Here is a 21,844-nt window from a genome sequence, read left to right on the forward strand (position 1 = left end):
ATTTATTTTTTTCAACTCAAGGACACTCTCTTCTTCAATTACAGCTTCACTTCTAGAAACCTCTCTGCTTCTGGCACTTCCATTAAATGGGCAGTGAATTTCCTGGATCTGGCCTTCCATGGCTATTTTTACTTATATTCCCCATTCATTCTGAAGTTCTTTTCCTTTTCCTTTTCATTTAACGCTTCTGTTCTACCTCTTCAAACCTTCATCTGAGTTTGGGGGAGTTTCTCAAGCTAGTTTTCTAATTCATCAGGCTGTTCTTTGTCGTGTCCATTCGGCCAGGCACAGCCTTGATGGGGTAGAAACCAATGGAAACCCCATACCTTTCCCTTCTAAGAACTCTTTTATTGTTTTCAGATTGATCTTTTAACATCAACATAACAATATCTCACACAAGTAAGAGGGCTTTTTGAAATATCGTTTCCCCTGGGTGCACGGTTCGTGCTAAATGTTCAAACTGGTCTTCCGGCCCCTCTCTTTGAATCACTAAGTCTCTTCACAAAATCAGCATCTTTTCATCATTTCCTCATGCTTGTTGATGACATTTATAGGTGGTTCACTTTGGATAATCTGCTGGTAATTAGTAAGTCACCATACATTTCCCGAAAGTGACAAAGGGCAATGAGCCATCAGGGTTCATAAATTTAAATTAGCTTCAGCTGCAAGAGATGAAAAAACAAAAAAACAAAAAACAGTGGCTAAAGCAAAATAGAAGTTTATTTCTCTCTCAAGAAACAGAAATCCAGAAGCTGTCAGTCTAGCTTTGATTCCGTGTTCCACAGGGTCAGGGGTTTTGGCTCATTCAGTCTTATCGCTCCACCTCCCTCAGCACAGGGTCTTATGTCACAGTCCAAAGTGGATGCTTCAGCTCCAGCCCTCAAGTCCGGAATCCAGCAGCAGTAGGAAGGTGGGGAAAACTCATAACCCTCCCTTTAAGACCACTTCCTGCAGGGGTGCCTGGGTGGCTCAGTCAGTGAAGCATCTGACTCTTCATTTCAGCTCAGGTCATGATTTCTGGGTCATGGGATCAAGCCCTCAATGAGCCCTGTGTCTGGCTCCATGCTGGGCGTGCAGCCTGATTGGGATTCTCTCTCTCCCTCTGTCCCTCCCCCACCCCTCAACCATCCCCCAACACACACACTCTCTCTAAAAAAAAAAAACAAAAAACAAAAAAACAGAAAATCCACTTCCTGGAGATGATCGTTACCATTTCTACTTATGTTCCAGAGGTTAAACCACAATCATATAAACACCTAACTGTAAGGGAGGCTAGGAAATGTGACTTTTATCGAGTGGCCACTTGACCAACTAAAAATTCTACTGCTATGAAAGAAGGGGAGAACAGATATTAGGGAACAATCAGGTTTTTTGTTTGGTTGATTGTTCTGTTGTTGTTGTTGTTTCTGCCATCTTGGGGATGGCTATAAGAGGACTGAGCCCTACCCCTTCCTCCACCACCAGAAGTTTCTAACATAGAATGTTTCCCTTATTTCCATCTGTACCATTCTGATCCAGGAACCAAAGAATAGGGCAGAGTAAAATTTTTCCTTCATTCCACCAACCAGTATCTACCTCTACCAGCACTCTCCACTTCCAATTTTGTTAAAACTCTCAGAGGTTTCAGAGGAATGGCTGAGATCTCTTGGCGGCTTTCAGAAATGGTGCAGAATTTCCCTGTTCCTTCCGTTGCAGCAGTGTAGCAGGAACGACGAGAAGAAATCAAGTTCAAGGGCTTCATTCCATTTTGGTTCAAGAACCTAAAACACAGATTAGATCCTAGGAGTCCACTGTTGAAAATCCTGCCCCCAACAAGTCCACCACTAGATGCCAATACCCTTTATCCTTAGGAAAACACAAATTATAAGACCAGGAGATGCCACTAGAAACCCACCGGAAGGGAATGGGCTCCGATTTCATAGATGTGGAGCTCCTGGAATGATGATACGTCACTGGTAGGAAGGCAAGACGTTACCACCTTGGAAAACAGTGTGGCAGAAGTTAAACACACGCTGCTCATTTGACCCAACAATCCCACCCCTAGATATTTTGGGTAAAGAGATAATTACTGAGATATTTACTCTTAAAAAATCTACAAAGTCTTCTATGATCTGGGTCCTGCCTCCTTCTCCAGGCTTCAGATATTCACGTGATCACAGTGACCTCCAACAGCTTGAAACTCCAATCAGCTCTGTCTTCATGAAGAGAGTACGGAGGGCGGGGCAATCCATTATCGCTTAATAAATGCAGAATTCCTGGCAGATACTGTCTGTCAGGTCCCGGGATGTGGAGAAATCATAAAAGAAGACCTAACTGGCCAGGGGGCTGGGCACTGTTGAGAAGATGCTCTCTCGGTCCTTCAGCGCCTGGACATCAGCCCATGGACACTTACCAGAGCTCACCAGCTGCAGCTATATGCTCCCAAGTAAGTCGTTTTGCTGGGACAGCTCTGTTATTTTCCTGCTTGAGAACAAATTTTAAATTTTGAAGAGAAAAAAAAAAGCCCTCAGATACTTTTAGTCATTCATTGCATACCACCCATAATTTGTCACTCTGTCTTGAAACCTTCCCCTTCATGGCTTGGCTTTAATGGGTTCAGCATTTAGTGAGCTAGGCAGTGGATTATGTGCGAAATGCATTAACCTCTCACATGATTGTAAAAATTGCCTTAATAAAATAGAGCTAAATCCTACTTAATAGCAATAAAACAGAAGCCACTATGTTCCAGGGATGCTAATGACCTGTGACTCATTCCTTTTGATTTTAGAAGGTTGAACATTTGGAATTTGTCCCCTTTTATGAAACTTTTAAGCTCGGATAACTGCTGGAAAATCACACAAGTCAAGTTTTCTGCTCACAGATAACCAGAGAGCCAAGAAACTTAAATCATCTTCTTAAAGCTCATCATCCTGAGACAGCCTGAGCCTTTGAGGGCACAGATGCAGGTGACAAGAAGGAAAGGACTGATTGATTATAATAAGGAATATTCGCCTAGTGTTTTCTAGCTCACAGAGCTCTTCTTCGCTTGTCGCGATTGAGTCAGCTCGCCTAACAGACTTGGGAGGTAGGTACTATTATCTCCATTTTATAGGGAAAGAAATTGGGATTCAGGGAGGTACAGTAATTTGTCCAAATTCCCACAGCTAATAGAGTGAAGAACTAGAACTCGGATCCAGGTCCTCTGAATTCAAGTCCCACACCATCCATAAATGCTGTTTTCGTATTTATTCTTTTTTAAAGATTTATTTATTTTAGACAGACAGAGAGAGAGAGCATGAGCTAGTGGGGGGAGGAGCAGAGAGAGAGAGAGAGAATCTCAAGCAGAATCCCCACTGAGCTCACAGCCTGATGTGGGGCTCAATCTCACAGCCCTGAGATCATGACCTGAGCTGAAATCAAGCCTCGGACACTTAACCGACTGAGCCACCCTGGAGCCCTCATATTTATCCTTAACAATAGTTACCTCCTCATGAAATGGAAGAAAAGCAACAGGTACTCAGTAACCTGAGAAATGGCCATGCTCTGGCCTCCTCCCTGCCCCTGGGAAGTGAGACTACATCCCACCAGCACCTGTTATCTCTTACCAGGACCATGTTTTTCCACCGGTCCTTGTAGTAACTATAATAATAGGAACAATTATTATGTAAAAACAGTAACAAGAGTAATTGCTGATCTTATAAAGCACTGCCACCGCTATCGTTATTGAGAACCATGCCAGGCACTGCTAAGTTTTTTGGGTGTTCCATCTCATTTAATCCTCACCATAGTGTGGTATGATTACTATTCCCCATTTCCCAGGTGAGGAAACTAGGGAATCAAGGAATTAAGAAACTTGACAGTCATGAAGTCAAAGCATGGGGTAGATTAACTATACAATTGTCCCTAATTTTCCACCCCGCCCTGTATCAAGGTACTTCATAGATCTTCCCATAAAGAAGCAGGGACATTTCCATACCCCCTTGATTTGCTTTGGCCAAGAGGACATGGCAGAAGTGATGACACACCAGTTCTGAGCTGGTACACTCCTACTCTCTCTGTCTCAGAACCTGCTGTGGCCATGACAACACACCAAGGCTCACCCACTGGAGGATAAGAGACTACATGGAACAAAGCTGATTTGTCCCATTTCAGGCCGTTCCAGGCCAGCCAGCCCCCAGCTGACCCAGTAGGTGACCACAGACATGAGCAAACCTAGCCAAGGTCAACCAAGTCAGGTCTAGATGAACAGAGCCCACCCCCAAACCCACAGACAAATGAGAAATTATAAACTATTGTTGTTTTCAATCACTAGGTTATGGGGAGGTTTGTTACACAACCATAGCTAACTGCTATAAAGTGGAAGCAGAATTTAGACCTAGGTCTTAGAGGCTCCATAGTCTGGTCTCTTTTTTATACTCTGTATGGCTAGGTAATGTCCTTCTAAACAATCCCAGCCAGCAGGGTTGGGCGAAATGTCCATGTCATCCTACCGGAAAAGGATAGGCTATCTTGTACAGTGAAACTTTGGACCATTGTCCATTTAGGTGGGAAAGTGGAAAGACTCAAAAGATCTGGGTTCAGAACCCAGCTCTGCCACAAGATCAGTAGAACTTTCAACAAGCCACACATCTCTCTAGGCTTTGGTGATCTTACCCATAACGCTGAAGAGGTCAGGATGTATTTTTCAGGAGCTAGAATTTACCAAGAGCTGCTGTGTTAAGTAATGTGATCTGGCCGATGATACAAAACATACACAATTCTCATCCTCAAGAAGCTCACAGTCTGAAAGAGACACAGAGACTGGCCACAAACGAACAAACAAGGCAACACAGAGGTGGTGTGGTAGGCAGAATCACGGTCCCCCAAAGAAGCCCACATCTTAGTCCTGTGTCTGGGAATTTGTGACTATGTTACCTTACACAGCAGAGAGCACTTTGCAGGTGTGACTTAGTTAAGGCTCTTGAGACGGAGAGACAATCCTCGATTATCTGGGATAATCACAATTAATCACAAGGGTCCTTATAAGAGAGAGGCAGGAAGGTCAGAGTCAAAGGGAAAGATGTGAAAATGCTACAGAGCTGGCTTAGAAGATGGAGGGAGGGGCACTGGCCAAAGAATACAGACAGCCTCCAGGAGCTAGGGAAGGCAAGGACATGGACTCTCCTGGAGAGCCTCCAAAGGGAATGCAGCCCTGCCAATACCTTGATTTTAAACAAACAAAACCCATTTTGGACTTTTGACTTCCAGAACATGAAGAGAACACATTGGTGTCATTTTGAGCTGGTGAATTTGTGGTCATTCCTCACAGCAGCAATAGGAAACCAATACACCGCCTGTCTCACTCCCTGATCTGAGGACATCCCCCGGCACACGGGAGGTCCTCCAAATGATTCCCGGGTGATGCTGCCAGTGTCGGGCACGGGGGAGCGCCTCAAGGAGGTCAGTCCTCAGGCCCGTGGCTTTTTTTGGATAGACCTGGGGGAAGAATGTGATGAGATGTCTTTGGCTGGCCACCAAATTCCACCTCCTTGTGGCTTCTGCGGCTCCTATCTGGCCACATGTTTGTTCCAGGCTGAGGCAGAGAGACATAGGGAGGACCCACCTCAACCCCAGGCCCCCTGCAAACAGGGCTGCTAGGTACCCGGTGTACAGTTTCCATGAAGGCTCTTGGCCAACAGTGCAGCGGGGAGGGAGAGAAATCAGCCTCTCGTCGCTTGCCAAGCCGGGCACTCTCAAGGCTGCTTCCTTCTAGAAGGGACTCCTTTTTCTAGTTCTTACTCAGTGCCCTGTGTAACAACCACAGTCTGTTAATGCCTCCTACAATGCCTGCTAATCTCATTTCCCCATGGCATTGTGCGGAGGACACGTTCTGAGGTGTGTCCCGGCACGGGCATCAGAGGCTGTCACTGAGGTGTCAAACCAAGGCTCCCGGCTTCAAGCACGGAGATCAACCCTGCCCCTCCCCTTTAATTAATTCTCTCATCCCCTTTGTGTTTAACATAGACTGAGCCCATTCCTCAAATCACTTCACTGGTCTCTGCAAGAGAGGTTTCTCAGAGATGCGTATTTTAAACAAGTCTTCACTTTTGTCAGGGTAACATACGTGATTATAGCTTTCCACGTGAGCTCTGTTATAATACCAAGTGGTCCTCATCCCTGAAAACCGGCCTCAGGAATCACAAATGACCCCCAGCTGAGTTCTAAGAAGCAGACTGACCCTGTACACTGAGACCATCTTACGCCTCCTGCCCTTATGAGCAGGTCACTTACTTACAACCCCAACAGTAACATCAGCTCCACTGACACAAGCCCAGGGCTCTTGCTTTCTCAAAGCAATCTCTTAGCTCTGCCACAAAAATGTCATTCTTACAAAAGATACACATACAGTCTCACAACCACGGACAACCTCAGACAGACCATGGGTATTTAGTGGGGACCCAAATGTGGCACCAAGATGAGTGTCTATGTAGCTCCAGACCAAGGACACTCCTCAACCCTTGACCCCAGGAACCCCCACAGTCATCGAGTTATGCCCTCTGTGCCCCCAGGCAACGCAGTGCAGCGCATCCCCAGTTAGAACCAGAGTCCCTCAGCCTAGCCTGGGAGCTCCAAGGCCAGCGACCCCCACGCAGAGGTTCTGCTAACCCTGCCACTGGCTCAGAGCCCTGGCTGCCCCTCCCGTATCCATCTGGCTTTAGAGAGGGCTGAGGGGTGGTGCATTGCAAATCAGTCCAGGGGCGCCTCAGTGGCTCAGTCGTTAAGCATCTGCCTTCAGCTCAGTTCATGATCCCAGGGGCCTGGGATCGAGCCCCGCATCGGGCTCCCTGCTCAGCGAGAAGCCTGCTTCTTCCTCTCCCACTCCCCCTGCTTGTGTTCCCTCTCTTGCTGCCTCTCTCTCTCTGTCAAATAAATAAATAAATAAATAAATAAATAAATAAAATCTTTAACAACAACAAAAAAATCAGTCCAACCACGAATTTTTGGGCACCAAAGGAACACTAATGTGTTTTAGAAGTCACGATGGACCAGGCGCCGGGTGGCTCAGTCAGTTGAGCATCCGANGCCGGGTGGCTCAGTCAGTTGAGCATCCGACTCTTGGTTTCGGCTCAGGTCCTGATCTCAGGGTCATGGAATCGAGCCTGGCATCAGGCTCTGTGCCCAGCACCTAGTCTACCTGAGATTCTCTCTTTGAAAAAAGACGGTGCGTCTGAGTGGATTGAGCCCTGCATCGGGCTCCCTGCTCAGTGGGGAGTCCGCTTCTCCCTCTCCCTCTGCCACCACCCTGCCTACTTGTGCTCTCTCTGTCTGTCAAATTAACAAATGAAATCTTTAAATAAAATTAAATAAATAAAAGAAATAAGAAATCATGGGGCACCAGGTAAACAGTTGATTGATGTAAGATCCCATGGCGAGCATTGCCCTTGTCACACAGGTCCTGCCCTGCTGCCCGCCCCACTCCACCCCCCACCCATCCTCCTCACCTAGTTCTTGCTCTGGGGTTGGGTGCAGCTTGCTTTCCATCTCAACCTCTCCACTTCCCAATCGTGGCACTTCAGTCACATTGTTCAACTTCCCTATGCCTCTGTTTCCTAATCTGTAAATTGGAGGTAAAAATACCTCTTGTGGGATTAGGAAGAGATCATGAGTGTGAAGTGCTCAGCAAGGTGCCTGACACAGGCTGATAAATGCACAATCCAGCTGCACACTTCCTGGCCTTTGCACGTACTGTTCCCTCTGCTCAAAGTTCCCTTAGCCCGGAAAATTCCTACTCTCTTTTCAAGGTTCACCCTTGATGCTAGCTCTTCTAGGAGATGTTCCCCACCCCCTCCAGGCTAAGTCCTCCACAGCTCCCTCCGCACCCCTGCACAATGCTGCCCCCCTCCATGGCACCACTGGCCACACCAGAATACTATTTTCTTTGCATACTTCTGTCTCCCCCGTTACAAAATCCTGAGGGCAGGAACAGTGTCATTCATCTTTGGCCCTCCGAATTATGGTTTCATGCCTGGTGAAAGCAGACACTCCATAAAGGTTGGCTGGCTTAATGGAAGTCATGAATTCGTTACGCTCGTTAATGAGGAAGAAGCAAGGAAAACACACAGAAGAGTCTGACAGCCACGTGAGATATAGTGGGATCAAATATCCCTTTGAGCAATGTAAGTAATAAACTCTACAGCTGTGACCCTCTACCCTACTGACTTAATTGATGTGGGGTGGGACCTGGGAACTCCATTTTGTTTAAAGCTTCCCAGGTGATTCTAATGTGCAGCCAGAGTTGAGAACTACTCTCCCCTCCTGCCCTAACATCTTGTCCTGTGAGCTCAAAAGAGGGGCAATTCTTTGGGCTTCCCATATTCCACACAGCCCAGCCACATCCCCCAAGGGGTGCTGCCTCCCTACGGGGATGGCCCCTTGGGCTCTCACCTGGCAGCTGAGTGCCATGTGAAGGGTAAGGCAACGTAATGAAGGGGGACTGGCCAGACAGGTGGGGTGTACAGGACAGGTGAGAGGGATGTGAGCTGAGGAATGGGTCCCAGATCAAGCCAAACCCATCACCCTTCAAGACCCAGGCAGGCGGTCACCTTTGCTCAGGCACTGCCATGCCCAGAGCTCTCTGACATCCCCTGCTCGCTCTCTCCAAGGCAGCATTGTCCTGTCAGCACCCTCCCTGAATCTTGGGGATCCTCAGATGGTTGGTAAAAACAAGGTAAAGGGATGCCCGGGTGGCTCAGTCGGTTAAGCATCTGCCTTTGGCTCAGGTCTTGATGGGATCGAGCCCCATGTCGGGCTCCCTGCTCAGCGGGAAGCCTGCTTCTCCCTCTCCCTCTGCCTGCCGCTCCCCCTGCTTGTGCGGCTCTCTCTCTCTCTCTCTCTGTGTCAAATAAATAAATAAATAATCGTTTTTAAAAAAACAGCAAGGTAAAGGGAAAAGTCCAAATGACAGCGTATTTTTAAACAAAAGCACCATAACTACCTTCAAATGTAGAAATGCTCCCCCCAAAGCTAACGGAGTAGACCAAGCTCGCATGGAGAGGAGTCATCTGCAATCAGCACACCGTTGATATGTAAGCAGCAGCCTCAAAGTAGTTGAAAATAGTTTGTTTGCTTGTGTGAATTAACATTCCCTTGCAATATTATGATAACAATGGCCTTCCTTAGTTTCCCTGCACTCGCCCCCTAATCTTGTTTACACTTTTATTAATCGTGAAAAGGAAGCCTGGTTTTACTGGCTTCAAATCATCCCAGACTGCAAACCACTGAAGTCTGAATTAATGAGCTTGAACGGCCTGCATTTGCGTCCTGAGCCTGTCTCAGCTCCCCTGCACAGCTTTTCCTTCAAGGACCAGCTCTCAGATGACAGAGCCTCCGTCCTCTTAGAAAACTCTATTACTGATCCTGTTTACAGATGGGAGCGTGGAGGCGCAGAAAGCTGATGCCAACGGCCTGAGTTGCTCAGCATCTCAGCCCAGGGAGTCTTCCCCCGCACCTGTGTTCTTCATCCTAAAAATCCCAGTCCTGGGAGAAGATTCAAATCCCAGCCAGGACATCATCTATGTCTTCGTCCGCCTGGACCGGCGGCGTGCCTGACCTCCTCTGGCCTGGCACAGTGGCCCCCCTCCTCCTGCGAACTGTGAGTAACTGTCTTTTCAGGGGCAACTGTTTCTGGATCTACTGGCCTCACCACACCTGAACCTATTTCATCTGTCCAATGAGAACAACAGCGCTGACTCCTCGGGTCTGTGGGGGATGAAATGAGATGATGCACGTAGCCTCTACTGTGCAGGAAGATGGCAGCATCGTCACTGGCCGCATTCTTGATGTTACATTCTCTTCGATCCTGACTCCCACACTTTACAGGTGAGGAATCCAAGAGCCAGGGATGTGTGACATAAGGCATTCTGCCTCGTGTCACATGGCAGGCTGACAATGGGAACAGGGACTGGAGCTCCCGTCTCCTACCTCCAGCAGCCCCTCTCCAGCACCTAAATCCCCAGTGCCAGGGTCCTGTTCCCTCTGCAGATACCGTGAATCCTCAGGACCAGTCTGAACACACACACACACACACACACACACACACGCACGCACACCCCACCTCTGCTTTCTCCCACTGAGAAGGTCTTGCTTTTGAGGTACGCACGCAGGTGAAATCATTGAGGGTTTCTTCTTGCTTTGCTCAAGTAACAGAAGATGGTGTGAGTACGCGTGGCCACCCCTTTAAATTCCACCATCAAAACCATTCAGGGGACCAGAGTGGGCTCCAGCTAAGCCGGCTTTTCTTTAGCTCTTTAGTTCTCTTCTGATTCTTCGAAGATGGTGAGTAGGGGTGGGGGTCGCCTCCATTTCTCCCACCTCCCCAGAATATCCTCAGCAGCAGCTGCTGGGGACCCTCCTCCAGCCCAGAGCCCAGATGGAGTGGAGGCCTCCAGAACCAATAGCCCCATCCCTCCTCCCGCACCAAACTCTTTCTCCCCACTGACGGGCTCTCTCTGGGGGCAGGACCAGCTGGTACCCAAGTCCTTCTGAAATCAGAATGCCTTGGATATGATCCCGAGCAACAGATAAATAAAATAGTATCAGATTATAACCCAAAGTATAAAATAAATATATATGAGTCCATATAGAGAAAAATCAATGAGTGAACCATAAATAAATAGGGGAGAAAAGACAAATCTTTGATGCAAAAGCATAATTTGCGTACATCCTGTCCTCAAGGAGGTGGAGCATAATTCCCCACCCTTGGGTCATAGCAGTGGCCTTCTGAAGAGGACAGAGTATGGGAAATGGGGGCAGAGAGTAACTTTTCAGTGGCGAAACCAACCAACACGCCGCAGGCAGCTGATCAAGCAGAGATAAGTCACTCGGATGGCACATACCCTTGATACCGATGTGATGAGAATGGCATTCACCCCTGGGATCCCCCTCCAAAAACCCGTAACCCCAGGCTCATCATGAGAAAAATATCAGACAAATCCCAGTTGAGGGACATTCTACAAAATACCTGACCAGTATTCCCCAAACTGTCAAGACCATCCCAAAAAAGGAAATCTAAGAAACTACCCCGGCCACGAGAAGCCTAGGGAGCCACGATGAATAGATGGCATGCAGTGTTCACAGCATGCGGTGTCCTAGACGGCGTCCAGGAACAGGGGAAAGACATTAGGGGAAAACTAGGGGAGTCTTCATGATGTATGGACTTCAGTTAATAACAACGGGTCAGTATCGGCTCGTGCATGGTTACAGATGTACCAAGCTGTCGCGAGAGGTTAATAATAGGGAAAATTTGGTGTGGGTTATACGGCAACTCTCTGATCTCTTCTCACACCTTTTCTCTCAATCTAAAAACTATTTTAAGATAAAAATTTATTTATAAAACAAACAAAAAAACACAAGAAACTCCCCTTGGGCAGTCCAGGACACACTGGCTTACGTTTGTGTTACCTCAGAATCGCAAATAATGCTGGAGGGCCCGTGGTCCCACCCTTGGAGCTCTTGAGGTGGGGGGGTGGGGAAAGGGAGGGCAGGAGCTGAGCCTGTGGGCAGAGCCTGCTTCCCCCTTCCCTATCAGCTCCCTTGCATGTGCTTTACCCTCACTTTCCTTTTCCTTTTTCTTAAAGATTTTTAAATTTATTTTAGAGAGAGAAAGAGAGAGCAGGGGACAGAGGGAGAGAGAGAAACCCAAGCAGACTCCGGGCCGAGTGCGGAGCCCAATGTGGGGCTCAGTCCCACGATCCCGAGGTCATGCCCAGAGCCAAAACCAAGAATCAGATGCTTAACCGACTGCACACCCAGGCGCCCCTACCCTCACTTCCCACGTAGGATTTTTACTAGAACAAAGCATTCCTCTGCTCAGAAGAGTGCACCCTCCTGACCTCGTCCAACCCATCATGAAAGTTCCAGAGAGGGGAAAGGGGGCATCCTCAGGGGACTCACCAAGGAAGGGACAGAGTCGGAGCTGGAGAGACAACACGGGTGGGTACCTGAGACCAGGCCCCAGGGGCTGCCCAGGCTCTCACCTGTGAGCCTGGAGCTCCTTGAGGCCGGGACAGTGCCCAGGTCACCTGTGTCTGTAGGTCCCAAGAGAGAACTTGAGACAGGGAGGACATCCGCACGTCCTGTGGAAAGAATGAAGGACATCGTTCCCATCACGTGACTGTTCCAAAATGCCAGTGCTATCCAAACCTAGAAAATTCTGCTGACATTTCAGATAACTGCGAGGTAGAGTGGTCTTCCCGGTCTATGCCCATATAGTGTTTGATTTGATTAAAACAGATTCTTTTACAGCTTTTTAGTGAGCCTGTGTGTCACGACTGGCTTTGGAGAGACCTGCATGGATCCATTCATTCGTTGGTGAAGCTTTACTGAGTGCCCCCTGCACATTATTAACAACAGGAACAATAACACTCACATGACAAGCATCCCCCAGCACCTGCTCCGTGTCAGGCTCCGCCCCAGGAGTGCCAGGTGCAGCCCCGAATGAGAGGGACGCATTCACGCCCTCGGAGAGCTTACGCTCCAGCGCCCTAACAGAGTCCCTCTTTGTACGCAATGCTTCCTGAGTGCCAGGCGCCATGCTCAGAATCTCTCATTCAGTCTTCACAACAGGGGCGCCTGGGTGGCTCAGTCAGTTGAGCGTCTGCCTTCGGCTCAGGTCATGATGGCAGGGTCCTGGGATCGAGCCCCACAGCAGGCTCCCCGCTCAGTGGGGAGTCCGCTTCTCCCTCTCCCTCTGCCCTTCCCCCCTGCTTGTGCTATGTCTCTCTCTCAAATAAATAAATAAATAAAATCTTTAAATAAATAAAATAAAAATAATCTTCACAAAAGCCTTAAGAGGTGAACACGACTGATGTCCCTGTTTTTTAGGTGAGGAAATGCAGGCCTCGTCACTTGTCCACGGTCACTCAATCAGCAAGTGGTGAGTCGGGATTCTTCCTATATACGTTGTTATACGTTATTACGCTATTGTATTTGCCTAACACGTTGGAGGTTATGATGCACTTTTCACCTTCATTAATAATCCCCAGCCCAACCTCCCAGACAGTCAGTACTAATGTCACCATCTATAGCTGCAGTGGTTAAGAGCTCATGATCAGAGAGGCCTAGGTTAGAATCCTTGTTCTGTCTCTTTCTCAGAGGGTGACCTTGGACAGGTGATTTATCCTTTCTGAGCCTCCATTTCCTTGGCTCTAAAATGGGGATAAGAATAGTACTACCTCAAAGGTTGTAGGAATTAAATTGGGAATTGTATGTATAGGCCTCAGCACAGTACCTTGTGTAGGACACACTGTGGTCTTGAGTTTGGCAGGAAGGAGGAAATACCCAGGAGATCAGCCATTCTTGGTGGGAACCAAGAAGCTGTCTTCAACACAGAGACAGGCCAGGAGGGTATCAGCCAGACCAAAGTCCCAGGAAGACCTGGTGATATCTGGGAAAGGGAATTCCTGCAGGGACAGAGTCTGAGGCTAAGAAATGTTCAAGGGCATAGGAAGTCTTTGGGCTATTCTCTATCTCTTGCTCCCACCTCTATCTCCTGCTCCCACCACCTTTTCTTTCACCCATGGTAAAGTTCTGTCTGAGAAAGTCCACACATCTGGGACCCCTGGGTGGCTCGGTCAGATAAGCATCTGACTCTTGGTTTCAGCTCACATCATGATCTCAGGGTCCTGGGATCAAGCCCCACATCGGGCTCCACACTCAGCGCAGAGTCTGCTTGTCCCTCTCCCTCCCTCTCTGCTCCTCCCCCCACCTCCAGCATGCTCGCTTGTGCATGAACTCTCTCCCTCAAATAAATAAATAAAATCTTAAAAAAAAAAAAGGAAAAGAAAAGAAAAAGCCCACGTATCTCAGCAGGGGAACCGAGGAAAGGATGGTCATGAAATAGCAGTAATAACCATAATAAGGGCTGGCACTTCTCATCCATGACGAATGGGCCAAGTCCACACTGCTCCATACACCTCAACTCAGGTTACCTCGTCACAACCCTCTGAGGCAAATACCAACCATAACATCCATTTTACAGATAAGGAAAATGAGGCTCAGAATGATGAAGGAATTTGCCCAAATAACTGAGCCACGATTAGTAAGCAGCTACAACAGAGCTCAAACCTGGTTGCCTTCTTCCCAACTCTGTCACCATCTCTCAGGGGGGAGCACAGCACCCGCCCCCTGAGGAGGGCTTTAACAACCTACACCCGATGGGAATCCAAGACAGTTTTCATAAGCCCACTTCCTTCACCCTGTTCTTAACGCGTCAAAGAGCCCTGCACGCTGAGGAAGAGCTGAGAGTGGCCGAAAGTCGGCAACAGCATGGCCCAAACTGCCTTGCAGTTAGCTGCTCGGAAGCCACAGGGCCCTCGTCCATGAACTGGGAGGATAATAAAACCGTTGCAAACCACCAATCCACATCCTTAGTCTCTCCGTTTTCATTTTTGTTGTTGGTTTTTTCTTTTAATTAAAAATACAGATGCTGCATCCAGCCTTTCCCTCCCCGAGCTTCTGAACTTGCTACTCAGCTCTGGGCTAGAGCCCACAGGGAGGCTCAGTAATGTGGCCAAGCAGGTACATCTCTGTGAGAGCAGGGACGTCTGGGGTGCTTGCTTCACCCAGAAAGCCAGGCAACCCTCCTGGTGTGCAGCACCTCCAGGGCCCTGGGTCAGTCCCTCACAGGCAGTGTTCCAGCACAACGGGACACACACACACACACACAGTGTCCAGCACCCCCACAACCTCACCCTGGGGGGGCACCTGCCACGTGCTGCACGGCCCTCCCCTTCTCCATCCAAGGCCTGGAGAACGTCTTCCTCAGACAAGGTCACCTTTGGGCTGCTAATAAAGCTCAGCTATGGAATTATTCATCAGCTTTAAAAAAAATACACATCATTTTCATTATAAAAAATAATATAACTATGTTACAGAAGAAGTGAAAAATAGAAGAAACAAAAGAAACAAAAATAAGCCATAACTCATTCACCCTGACACAAGCACTATTAGCATTCTCAGTAGGTTTCCTCTCTCCTTAGCTCTAGGTTTTACCTCGTGGTAACTGCAGTACTATTGCACCTGTGTGCCCGATGTTGTGAGGCCTCATACTACAGCCTAAACATTTTTGGTATCCTACACAGTCTTCACAACTGTCATTTTAATGACTGCCCAGGACTCCATGGAGTGGTAACATGATTCTCTTGGCTATTCTACTGATGAGCACGTCACTATCCTTAGCAATGATGCAATGAACATCCTTGTGTTTATTGCTTTCTTCCCCAGTCTTTGGGACTATTTCCTTAAGATAACTTTTTTTTTAATATATCAATTTTTTTAAAGTAGGCACCACACCCAGCATGGAGCCCACCATGGGGCTTGAACTCACGACCCTGAGATCAAGACTTGAGCTGAGCTCAAGAGTCGGATGCTAGACCGACAGAGCCACCCAGGTGCCCCACATAAATGCAATATGTGGATCAAAGGGAATGACCCATGTTCGGACTCAGCATTAATGTCACAAGCGTGGGAGACTATCGCGTTCACTGCAACATTGTCCACACAGATGTTACCTTTTTATCCTTACTTAACTGGTTAATAAAAATGATGCCTCTTTGTTGTTTTAATTAGCTTTGGGGAAGGGGGTGTCCTACAAAAGGGTGGCGGCATCTTGTCCTTTTCAAGAGTTAAGAGCTTTGGCCGCAAATAGTCTCGGGCTGAAAATATAATCCTGCCGTCTCCCTAGCTGTATGCCCTGCCTCACTTGATTCTCTGCAGTCCCATCTGCTCTTCTCATCTGCAAAGTGGGGATGACGGTGCCACCCACCTACAGGGCTGGCATCATGATGACATGAAATGACTGATCTCAGTCCTATTCCTGGCATATGATTAGCACCACATGCTCCTGGTTGTAGTTTATCAATAACTTTAAAGCACTAAAAAGTCTGATTATGCAGTCAATAAACATTTATGGAGGTTCTGGAGATGCAAGAATGAATAAACCATAGGTCTTGTCCTCGAAGGGGTCCCACTCTGGTGGGAGTTAAACAAAGAAGAAAACAACCGTGCGGTGTTTCGCCGAAGCTCAGAATACGCCCTGACGATGCTGCATCCGAGATGCAAAGTGAGGGAGCGCGCAGGAGAGCTGTACCTCATCTGGGAAGGCAGGGAGCGCAGAGAACATTAGGGAAAAGGCACAAAGGGAGATGGGCATTGAGGAGTGGGTAGGGTTCCCCTGGGCAGCCATGGGTGGCGGCACACAGGGAGGGACACTCCAGGTAGGAGGAAAAGTACAAGCAAAGGCCTGCAAGGGAGGAATTTCACCCAGAGTGGACGTGGGGAACTGCAACTAGCCCCACTCGGTTCCTGGGCTGTAGATCTGATCCCCATGGGGCAGCTGATCTGATTCCAGGAGGCGCCTGCCTCGTGGAACTCCCTGCTGGATCCCCCAGCCTTTGCGGTGCGGCTAATACCCAACGTGGCTGGTGTGGGGAAAGGGGCTGCTCGAATTATAAATCTTCTCTCTTAGCGCTGTCTTCTAACACTCCTTGAGATCAAAGGATGCTAATAAATAAGCCCATCCCGTCTGGAGCCCAGAGCCCTGAGCGGTAGCTTGCGGGACTGGAAAGCCCTGACACGCTGGGAAGGCAACTCTACGACGAGAGTCATTTCCTCACGGTCTAGCTGCGTCTTCTGCCCATAGCCCAGGGGGGTGATGACGGCTGGAAGCAGTAACCATAGCTCAGCTCCACAAAGGAAGTTTGAAGAAAATCCATTCCCCAGGACCTAACGCCACTGTCGCCTTCTCCATGAAGCCCTCCGCCGTCCCACTGGCTTTCTCCTCATTGCTAGTCCATCTCTTCTTTGTCCTCTCTTATAGCCCCATTCATACTGGTTTTCTAGTTCACTACAACCACGTCCTGTCTCCAGTCCTCACCTAGTCCATTCGGGCTGCTATCACAAAAATACCACAGGTTGCATGGTTGAGGCAACGAACTTTCTCACAGTTCTGAAGGCTGGGAAAAGCCAAGATCAAGTCACCAGCACATTCCTACTTAGATGACCATCTTCTGGCTGTGTCTTCACATGGAGACCGGGAGGAAGGGGCAAGGAAGCTCTGTGGGGCCTCTTTCATAAGGGCACTAACCTCATGCATGAGGGCTCCCCCTCAGGATCTAATCCCCTCCCAAAGACCCCATCTCCTGATACCATCACACTGGGGATTAGGTCTCAACATATGAATTGGGGGGGACACAAACACTCGGTCTATAGCAATGGCAAATTCCCCAAGAGCAGGGATGTGATCTGCTTGTCTTTGCCTTTGTTTCTCTCATTCCCCTTCAGACACCCACTCCAAAGCAACAGAAACAAAAAGCAATCAAGCAAATGGGGATTGACCTGGACACAGGTAGAACACTGACCAACACAAGCAAGTGTGGGAAGAGGGACCCAAGCACTGAATCATCTTTAAACCTCTCTCCTCTTCCTTCTGCTCTTCGTCCTCTCCTTCCTCCTCTTCTTCCTCTTCCTCCTCACCTCTTTCTTCCTCCCTCTCATTTTCCCTCCTCCTCCCTCTCCCTTTCCCAGATTCACCAACCTCTTATCTCCTCTCTGGATACCCATTTCCTCTTTTCTTCTCGGTAGACCAGCTTCTCCTCACCCAAAGCCCAGGACAACCTTCCTTCATCTTAGTTCAAGACATCAGCTTTGAGTCACCCAGACTTCCTCCAGTCTAGACTCCAAACTTCAAAAAGAGGAGAGAGAATCAGATTGACCTAGCTTGTGTCAGATGTCCACCCCTGATCCAAGAGTACTCACAATACCTAACATTTACGGAGCATTCCTTAAGTACCAGGTACCACTCTAAAGGCTTACTATTCACTTGTTTGATCCTTGCAACAAGCCTTTGAGGCAGGTCCAACTGTTAACCTCATTCTACAGATGAGGTAAGTACCATAAGAAAAATCTGGTTTGCATGACTGAAGTCACATAACTGGCAAGTGATGGAGCCAGGACCTGAAGCCGGGGAGCCTGACTCCAGAACCCAGGCTTTTTTTTTTAAATATTTTATTTATTTATTTGACAGAGTGAGAGACAGCGAGAGAGGGAACAAAGCAGGGGGAGTGGGAGAGGAAGAAGCCCTGAGCCGAAGGCAGACGCCGGAACCCAGGCTTTTAACATTATACTGCATTGGTCTTGGACATCACGGACAATGGACAGAGCCTAGTGGAGAAACAAGGCTGTAACAGCCCATCCTCGGAAGTAGCCAGTGGTCAAAGAAATGGCATCCTCGAAAACTTTCTGCTCCCGCTCGAAAGCAGCAGACGGATGGGTGGATGAGTAGATGGGTGGAAAACTGACAGGGCCATCTCTTGTGTGCTCAGCCCATTCTATAGCAAAGGACTCTTCATCAGCTAAATCATGACTCTAACAGTTTCTTAAGTTTAAAAGAAAGGGTGGGTTACAAGGAGTGCTAGGGTTTTGTGTTCCCTTACCCTTACCCGCAGGGCTTTGATTTTAAAGGGTCAAAGCTGAAATTCCTAGGTAGGGAAAGAACCTACCCTTGCCTCTATCTACTGAATTACCTCAGACTGGGAAAGGGCAGAGGAGAAGGCTTAGAATATAAGGAAACGAAGTGGCTCGGCCATTAGGGGGAGGAAGAAGAGAACGGATAGGTTTCTCAGAGGTTTCTACGTGGGACACAGACCAATGGGAACATGGCCCTCAGGCTGAGGAGTTGCTGTGACGAGAAGGTGTGATGGATCGGAAAGAGGTGAGGTAACTGAACACTAAGATCTGTGGCCTTTGGACCCACATAAAAAGACCCCTGTGACCAAGCGTAGCAGAGGGGCTGATCTGGGTGAGACCCCACCCCCACCCCGGGGGTACATTTGCACCACTCAGAAGCAGCAGGAAGGAAAGGAACAGGAACCCACCCGAAGACCCTTGCCAGCCTAGAGGGATAAGCACTCAGAAGAGGTTCATTCTGACTCACAGAACTGAGACAAGTCTGCTATCTCCTGAACTCACAGGCATAATTCAAGTGCTCTTACTGAAGCACTTTCTGATGTCCACTAAGCCAGGGCCTGTCCCCGGCTGCGGGTATCCACCCCCCCCCCGGGGTGGGGGGCGCGCGTCCTCTCCAGCGCCAGCTCCCCCATGACCCAGCCGTCTTGCAGATCATGGCTGCTTAGCCTCCCAGGGGCCCCACACACAGACTAGATCAATCTTAACCTCTCCAGTGGCTCTGCGTGGTCCTCAGAAAAACATCTAAACCGTGCAGCCCTCCTGGAGTCATGAGATGTCCCAGCTGATCCCCGGGTTCACCTTCCACAACCTCCTCCCCCAAAGTCACACTGACCTTCTTTCAGCTTCTTCAGCAAGCCCCTTGTCTCAAGGGCTTCGGGCTTCCATTCTCTCAGCCTGCATGCTTTCACCCAAATGTCCCCCCACTGCTCAGAAATATCACACATACACGCACAAAAACACATTTACGTGTGTATGCGTGCATACGTGCACACATGCACACAACCATCTCTTACTACCCTTCAGATCTCAATCCCTCCAGAATGCCTTCAACGCTGGGTCTTAAAATCAATACGCACATTGAAAGTGGTTGTATTTATTCCCCTCATGCCTCCAAAAAGGGTTCCTATTAAGTCAATAGTGCATTTTCTAATCAATGGTGTGTGTTAGGTTTTTAAAGCTATAGCCATTGTTGAATGAACGAAACACACCCTGTGCTCCTTCCCCTATACCCTACTCTTCTCTGCATCTGAGACCAGCCCACTCACTCCCTTGTCCCTGGAGGCCACCCTGCCTGTTCCCACTCCCTTGTTCTGGCTTCTACTGTAGTCACCTGACCCACAGCCACACTCAGAGAGCTTCAGACAGGAATGCCTTCTTTATGAAGGAGAGGGGCGGCCTGGCGCGCCTCAGACCCCTTAGGTGCAAAGGGTCCGATGTCCTGACCCAGGTTAGAGCGTCTGACCACTAACATCTGAGCAGCCGAGCACATCGGTGGAGTCTGCAGCAGGAGAACCAAGTTTTTGTAATGTTCTGGACTGAGCCATTCATCAGCTCCGACACCGCAGGCAGCTTCCTGGGCAAACAGCTTTATTGCTGCATGAGATTAACCCAGACTGTAGTAATTTGTAACAAAGATAAGAAAATTGCACTGGTCTCTTAGAAATAAATCTGAATTCCAGAGTGGACAAAGAGGACTTCAACTTGAAATCTGCTATTTCAAATATAATCATATTTATAACAGCCCCCAGAAGAGTATAAAAAGCCAAGCGCAGTGTCTCGCTGGAGGTGTCATTTCAGGACCCGCCATCATGAAACCAATTTAGCTAGAATTCCTAAGGAGTCCAAACGCCACCTAACTTTAATGGAAGATGATTTGGCCTGTTTGAGAATCATTCCCTATCCGTCCGACTTCATGTTATGGGATGTCAGGGGGCAGTTCATGGGGGGGGAGGGGATGAGAGGTTAGGGAACTGCCTCTTACCAGCTGTAGGATCTTGATGAACCAGAGCTGATAACAGAGGCCCCTCCCAGAACTGTTGTGATTAAATGAGATAAGAATGCCAAAGGGGAACCCGGATGTCGGTGATTAATGAGCACCTGTTCACCTAATGGGTACCGTGCATTGGGCTCTTACAACTGCACTGAGCAAGGACTGAACCTCACCAACATGGCCTCATTTCATCCTCATAAAGAAGGCACGGTAAGTATCTCCATTTAAAAATGAAGACACTGAAGGCCAGAGAAGTCATGGAACTTACCCAAGGTCACACAGCTGGTAAGTGGCATGATGTGGATTTGAGCACCTGTTCTTGCCCATTTTCCATGATGCTTGCCCATAGGCAGCAGTCTCTATGTGAGCCACAGAGATATCAAAGTAACCATCTCGTGATGCCCGAGCTGGCAGAGCACATGGCCTGGCTGTAGCACGCACCCATGACTAAGGACCTTTATTACATAGTAAGTAATGCTCATTACGTGTTCGCACGTGCCAGACACTGTTGTAGGAGCTTTATACAAACCTCACTTGGCACTTACACAGCCAGAGGGGGAGCTGGACGCTATTATGACCCCTGTAAGGATAAGGAGGCAGGCTCCGAGAGGTTAAGGGACTTATCTGAGAGCATCCACTGGGCACGTGGTGGAACAAGGCATTTAACCTGGGCTACATCCTTATGTTTCTATTGCAAGAGGAGATGCTGGACGACAGAAATTCTGGAAGACCCATGGGAATGTGGGTTTGAAAGGGGCTGAAGGTTCTCCCTAGAAGAGGTAACTCTTGAGATGGATGTTGAAAGAGAAGCAGGGAGCAAATAAAGGGGAACACCAAACAAAATCTCAGATGACCCTGGGACCCTGTAGGACCCAACCTGTGCTGTGCTGGGCACAGTTGCCACTGTCCAGCCCTGTGACATCAGGAGGCAGTGTTCAGCTGCCCCAAGCTGGCTGTTGAGAGCGTTCATCTAGAAAGCAGGGACCCATGTTGCCCTTCTCTGCGCACCCCAGGCCTGGCCCAGATTAGGCACTCAGTACATCTGCGGGACCGAACTGAGTCCATAGAAACTTGGACCTAGCTGAGCTCTTGAAGACTGGGTCAGCCAAGGTCCTCATTTTCCAGGTAGCAAACTGAGACCCAAAGGGGAAAAGAACGGAGACTTTTCAAATTCCACGTGTACATGGGCCCAGAGGGTCCCGAGGCCAAGGGGTCAGGAAAGAAGTAGAATGGAGTCAGGGGAACCAACCTTTAGTGTGATCTGGGTCCCAGCGGGAGGCCTGAGTTAAGGTCATGACCGAGGACAGAAACTAATAGGAGGCTGCTTAGCATGGAAGTTGTTGGCAGATGGATCCCAGATGGATTTGGAGT

At 48.7% G+C, this 21,844-nt stretch overlaps 1 long non-coding RNA gene across 1 annotated transcript; it reads right to left on the reverse strand.

Moving 5' to 3' along the window:
- Positions 1 to 602: 602 nt before the first annotated feature.
- Positions 603 to 12,088, reverse strand: LOC117797445. The gene is made up of 3 exons (XR_004622421.1): positions 11,994 to 12,088; positions 1,576 to 1,760; positions 603 to 662 (listed from the first exon to the last, which is right to left on the reverse strand). It is a non-coding gene; the product is annotated as an uncharacterized LOC117797445 (long non-coding RNA).
- Between the last annotated feature and the right edge of the window lie 9,756 nt (positions 12,089 to 21,844).

Source organism: Ailuropoda melanoleuca, chromosome 2 (assembly GCF_002007445.2).
Source record: "Ailuropoda melanoleuca isolate Jingjing chromosome 2, ASM200744v2, whole genome shotgun sequence".
NCBI lineage: Eukaryota > Metazoa > Chordata > Mammalia > Carnivora > Ursidae > Ailuropoda > Ailuropoda melanoleuca.